The following is a 6,607-nucleotide window of genomic DNA, read 5'->3' on the forward strand; positions in this document are numbered from 1 at the left end:
GCGAAAATCGTTTTCAAGCAAACCGGTTACGAGATAGCCTGGGTGAAGCTTATGGACACTTATCCACAACTGTGGGGAAAAACTGAACCACTTCTCATCTCGTTCCCGTCAATATATTTAGTTGAAAAAGGATTTAGTTCTGTTGTCTAGCTCCTCACAAGACAAAGAAATAAGTTGGACATTTGCCTCAAAGGAGACTTGCGCCTGAACTTGACAAACATAAAGCCGGATATTTAACCAATCCACCAAGGACAAGGCAGCCATTGAAATGGTAAAATAAAACAATAACAAAGTTTTCAAATTTTCATTTATTTTTTTTAATTTCAACTGTCAACTTTCTCAACTTTTCCAGATTCCAATTCAAAAATGAAAACATGTAATCCTTTTTTTTTTTAATGTTCATCAATGATCTTAGATACCGTAATAATTATTTAACTTCTTTGTTCTTAAAACTGTAAAAATGTACATTTTAATATTTTCTATTTTATTTAAGAGTGACCGGATAAAACTGCTGTGGTTTTTTATATATGGTAATAAAAATGTTTAAAATAATAAAACTGCTTTATTATTTACACTTTACTTCAAATTAAAATTAGGCATACAATGAAAATGAAAAGGGAGCGATAGGTATTAGCCAACCTCCAGAAAGGGGAGATGGGCCACAAATGGTTGGGAATCGCTGATATAAAGGAAATGATTTCAAACCCCAAATGGTACACTAACAGAGGACACTATCGAGTACCAGAAATTAATAAATATCGCACTTTTTAAGATATCTGATTCAATGATATAACCTTGTTTCAGTATTGCTTTGTATTCCCTTTATTTAAAGTTTTCTATATATGAATAATCAAAAGTTTGTGGGTTAGTAACTTTTTATAAACAAACTGTCAACTACTGGTGTCATGGTGTGTCAACTACTGGTGCAGTGGCTAAAGACAGATGCCATCTACTGGTGACTTGTCATACCCGTTTTTCTTGTTCGATTTTATAGTTGGGAAAGAACACATTTATTACTTTCATTATATTTTTAGGTAAAAGAATTACGGAAGTAAACAAATCAATAATAAAGTTAATAGTTCACCGTGCGTGAAATTCAATATGAATATTTGTGTCTGAAATTTCTTTTAAAGTGTCATCTACTGGTCTCATTACCTTAATGTTTGAAGCTGGCTGCGCGATTTAGCTTGCCTGCCTCTCATCCGTAGGCTGCGAGTTCGATTCCCGGCCTTGTCAAGTATTTTTACCTGGATATAAGGCAGGTTCTTGGTGTATCTGCTTACTTGATTACTGTTAATTGAGGAGCTATCTAACGGTGAGATGACGATTCCGGCCTAGAGAGCCAAGAATAACGGCCGAGAGAATTCGTCACACTGACCATGCGTCACCTCATAGTATGGAGACCTTCGGGCTGAGCAGCGGTCGCTTGGTAGGCCAAGGCCTATTAGTGCTGTAGTTTGCTTTGTTTTAGGGGATATTTGTTAGATTGATTATAATTATACACATTTAAATATTGTGATGTTTAGACAAATTGTTGATGGCTTTAATTCGCTCCCGGATTTTCTGTTTCCTGTATCTTATATTTTTCCGGTGCCCCCCCCCCCCAAATGGAGAAATGAGGTTCCACTGAACATAAGGAAACATGGTATTCATGTGACGGTAAGACAGCCAATCAGATAGATCATGAACCGTAGTAGTTGATAACAGGCATATAAGCCTCATAACTGATATCGGAGCTTACAGGAGAGCTGAGATAGGATCTGATCACAATATGATAATTGCTTCTGTTAAAATTAAATTGAAAACCTCCTGTAAGTCACAGGCTGAGGAAAGATACAGAGCTGACACTGAGAAACTGAAGCAGGAGGATGAAAGATTAAAGTATAATGTGGAAATTACAAACAAATTCTGGGAGAAGATCCTGCAGAAGACATTGATGAAACAAATGAAGTTTGTGAACGAATGTGGAATAGCGGGAAACAAATCATTTTAGTTTCTATTATTTGTGTTTAAGCTTATCATTCATTGGAGAGTATTCTCTCGGTTTCTGTATCTAAGCTACAGGAATGTCCTTCTTCCTCAAGATGATTTCAGCTGTTCACCAGCATGTTGCTTTTGGGGGTCCTCTGACTCTCCTTGGCTCTGTGATCACAAGAGCTTTCTGTACAGGATGATGTTTATCACGTTGCTTGATGTGCCCATACCAGTGGAGTTGCCTCTCCTGCATTTTCTCACCAGTAGCAGTGATTGTGAAGGATCCTTAAAAGTGCTTTTGAGCACTAGTTTGGTTCAAGTAATACCTGCAGGGCACCGCAGCATTGGTGCTCCTGCTTTACCCAGTGTTTGGAGCCACGCATAAGGACAAAAATTTGTTTGAACTTTCCGTTCAAGCTTTATGGACATCCGTTTGTCACAAAAGACATTGTCAGTGATCACAATTTTATCAAGCCAACATTGATGCAATGCTTGACATTGTCATCTATTGTGACATTGACAGACCCAAAATATTGTAATTTAACATGTCTGTTGTCATCAGTGGTTTGCCAGCTAGGATGACAGTTGGTTTATGGTTTATGGAACCAGGGTCAAGCAACTCTGGCTCCATAAACTTGCAGAATATGTTTTCTGTCTCATTACGGCTGATCTTGAGTCCGTCACTCTCCATTGATACTCTCCACTGTTCTAAGGCTGCCTCATACTCTACACACTATTCACCAGTGGCGGCTCGTTTGGGAGGCGCTAAGGCGCGCGCCCCCCACGGGGTTCCATTAAATTCGGGAATTTTAATCTTAAATGTTAACAAGGGAAATATTTTACGTACTGTAAGATTATTATCAAGGGCGCGAGTGGTACTGTACTGCGGCACGATGCGCTGCTGGCCCCGCGCAGGAGGGCGCTCTCTCATAGCGGACCAAATACTCCGAGTCTCGCTTGACTGGCCTTGAGGGAGCCAATCAGAGGCGCAGTAGAGATGTGCTGTTCTACGGAGATTCCGGCGCGTTTCTGCCGCGACCAATTGGGAACATGCATCATTTTCAAAAATACTTTTTTTGAAAAGTACACCAATGAAATAGTACGTAAACGTATTACATTGTGGTATGTTGCCTTGTTTTCTACCATTAAAAAATATTTAATAGTGCCTTTCCGCAAGGCGAGTGAAACGGCCTCTGACGTAAGCGGCGCGCTGTGACGTCACGATCCAGTACCGCATGGAGCTCTACCAGCCGTTGTGCATCAGCCGTTGCTAAAAGCCGATTGTTTATTATTCATGATCGCGAATAACTTCGAAATGACAGAAGAAAGGTTCAAAACAGCACAGTCAGACGCTTTTATTAGATCAAAATCAATCGGTCGGCTCGTCCGGTCCGTTTGCCTTGGTGACTCTGAATAACTTTGGGCTGATCGCACGGTCCTCGTGCCGGCGACGATCTTTCAAATGTCTGCCTTATCAACTGTCGATGGTAGGTTCTGCGCCTACCACGGTTGTAACGGGTAACGGGTAATCAGGGTTCGATTCCGGAGAGGGAGCCTGAGAAACGGCTACCACATCCAAGGAAGGCAGCAGGCGCGCAAATTACCCACTCCCGGCATGTGTAGATGTCATCATTCTTGAAAAATGTGACTTTTGTGGCGGCAGAAATTCGCGGATAACAAGCAAGTTTGTAAGTGGCGTCTTTTATATACGTGCAGTGTACTGTAACCCATAGTATTAGGATAACAACGAACCTGGATAGATATCACATCACTTTCAACATTTCCTTCTAGACTGATTCCCCTATTAAAGAATAACATTACATTTTCGGGCTTTCAGCATTAGTAAAGTAAGAAATCGGATTTCAGCACTAACATAAACATATAGGTAGCATTATAGTACTAGTCCGCTTCTGTGGTGTAGTGGTTAATGTGTGCCACTCCCGGAGGCCCGGTTTCGATTCCCGGCTCTGCCATGAAAGTTGAAAACAAATAGTACGAGGGCTGGAACGGGGTCTACTCAGCCTCGGGAGGTCAACTGAGTAGAAGGGTTTCGAATCCCACCTCAGCCATCCTCGAAGTGGTTTTTCGTATTTTCCTACTTCTCCTCCAGGCACCTAAGGCCACGGCCGTTTCCTTCCCTCTTCCTTGTCTATCCCGTACGATCCTCCCATCCTCCAAATGGCCCCTGTTGAGCATAACAGGTGAGGCCGCCTGGGCGAGGTAATGGCCCTCCTCACCAGTTTCATCACCATACTCAAAGTCTCACGTTCCAGGACACTGCCCTTGAAGTGGTAGAGGTGAAATCCCTCGCTGAGTCCGAGAGAAAACCAACCCTGAAGGATAAACTGATTAAGAAAGAAAGAAAGAAAGAAAGAAGGAAAGAAAGATCATAGTACTATAATCTATAATTCCCCAAAAATATATATATTTATGGTTGGGACAACTGGCCTACCCACTTCCGGGGTCCATGAAAGAGAATTAAATATCTTTGTGGAGGGAAAAAGTTAAACATGATAAAGATAAATATGACTTCATCTAGTTTTCACAAGTCGGGCTGAGTGGTTCAGACTGTTGAGGTGCTGGCCTTCTGACCCCAACTTGGCAGGTTCGATCCTGGTTCAGTCCGGTGGTAGTTGAAGGTGCTCAAATACGTCAGCCTCGTGTCGGTAGATTTACTGGCACGTAAAAGAACTCCTGCAGGACTAAATTCCTGCACATCGGCGTCTCCGAAAATCGTAGAAGTAGTTAGCGGGGCGTGAAGCCAATAACATTAATTACATTTGGCTTTTAACAAGCTGAGCATATCAGGAAAGAAAAGTGTCCTGGTGACATTTTAGTCGCTCAATACAGGAATGTCTTTGGGTGCCGTGACTTTTACTTTTTTTTTTTTTTTTTGCTTTACGTCACACCGTCACATATAGGTCTTATGGCGACGATGGGACTGGAAAGGCCTAGGAATGGGAACAAAGCGGCCGTGGCCTTAGGTACAGCCTCAGCATTTGCCTGGTGTGAAAATGGGAAACCAAGGAAAACCATCTTCAAGGCTGCCGGCAGTGGGGTTCAAAACCCACTATCTCCCGGATGCGAGCTCACAGCTGCGCGCTCCTAACCGCACGGCCAACTCGCGCGGTATTTTTACCCTTCGGTTTATTGACTTGGCTTGTATAACCTAAAACTTAGGCTAAGTTGGATATTTTAAACACCTATATCACTATTTTCACCTGTGTGCAATTATGTTATTTATTTCATTAATATTATGATAATTATTATAATTGAGCATTGTTAACTTATAAGACCGTAACAGACAAGCATTGGTTTTGTGTAGAGTTATACATTTGTTAAATTCACGTTGTTTCCTTTCATGATGCACACGCCTATTCTTTGTTACATTATAGAGTATTTAGATATAGCCTAAATTTCTTTACCAATTAAGCTCTTCAATAAAGACATACATAACTGTCCCATGCCAAGATATATTGGTAGAATTAGAGCTGTCAAAATGGTTCATAACCCCTTTGATTTATTATCTAGACATGTATCACCCAAAACATAGGTTAGGTTTGGAGAATACTTTAATAATCAGCATTATTTAATGCACTGTTTATTACTTTCATATTCCAAGATGTAATTGAAGCATTTAAATAAAGCATCATACATTAAAATTTAAAGTTTTACCACTAGAACAGCTGACATGGAAAAGTGATTTGAAAATTCAAACAAATTAATCTTACGTTAAAATCTTCAAAAGCGAATGTGACCTTGCATCCGGGAGATAGTAGGTTCGAATCCCACTATCGGCAGCACTGAAAATGGTTTTCCGTGGTTTCCCATTTTCACACCAGGCAAATTCTGGGGCTGTACCTTAATTAAGGCCACGGCCGCTTCCTTTCAACTCCTAGGCCCTTCCTATCCCATCGTCGCCATAAGACCTATCTGTGTCGGTGCGACGTAAAGCCCCTAGCAAAAAAAAAAAAATCTTCAAAAAAGTAAACTGTAGACTTTTCCGATATATCACCAGCATTTCTCCGGCTCGCCAAAATCCATTTCTCCCTAGTTTTAGCGTCTTTGGAACGTTTATAAACAATTTGTTTGGTATGGTATGCGATGTGCTATTGCACATCGGAACTCTACACCATTTATAAGTTTTCTGCCTCACTGTCTGCGCAGGATTCATTTTAAGTCTAAAATATACCACTCAGATTATTATCCAATGTATAAACCTCGAATTTAACCATACCAGACACTAACGTAAAGTAGCAATACGCGAAGTGTATCCTGCTTCTCACAGCACACTATGTGTTATTTCGTCTGCTAATTCAGTCAACCTGTACGATGACGTCAGACCAATGAGATCGCGTACTTGCGTGACGTGACATTTTCGTAGATTTTTATCATGTTTGGAGTTATTGTTTGTACATTCTGATCACATTTTTGATTTCTGCATGAAATTTTGAATCAGATTAGCATATTTTTAATTAAAACCCCGGATCATGCATGTTCCCTATTGTTGCAGCCAACCTACCCGAAACACTGGTGATCTGATTTCTATTTAATAGTGGTCAGTTTATGCCATTTCTCTCCTAAAACTAGGGACTATTTTACTGAGGCACTTACCTGAGTTAAATGTGCCAGT

General features: G+C 40.7%; 1 protein-coding gene across 1 annotated transcript in view; it reads right to left on the minus strand.

The window, feature by feature from the left end:
* Window positions 1-6,607, minus strand: part of cert (ceramide transfer protein) — a 535,770-nt gene that overhangs the window by 355,438 nt on the left and 173,725 nt on the right. The window lies entirely within an intron of this gene.

The sequence above is a fragment of the Anabrus simplex genome, chromosome 1 (genome assembly GCF_040414725.1).
Source record: "Anabrus simplex isolate iqAnaSimp1 chromosome 1, ASM4041472v1, whole genome shotgun sequence".
Lineage (NCBI taxonomy): Eukaryota > Metazoa > Arthropoda > Insecta > Orthoptera > Tettigoniidae > Anabrus > Anabrus simplex.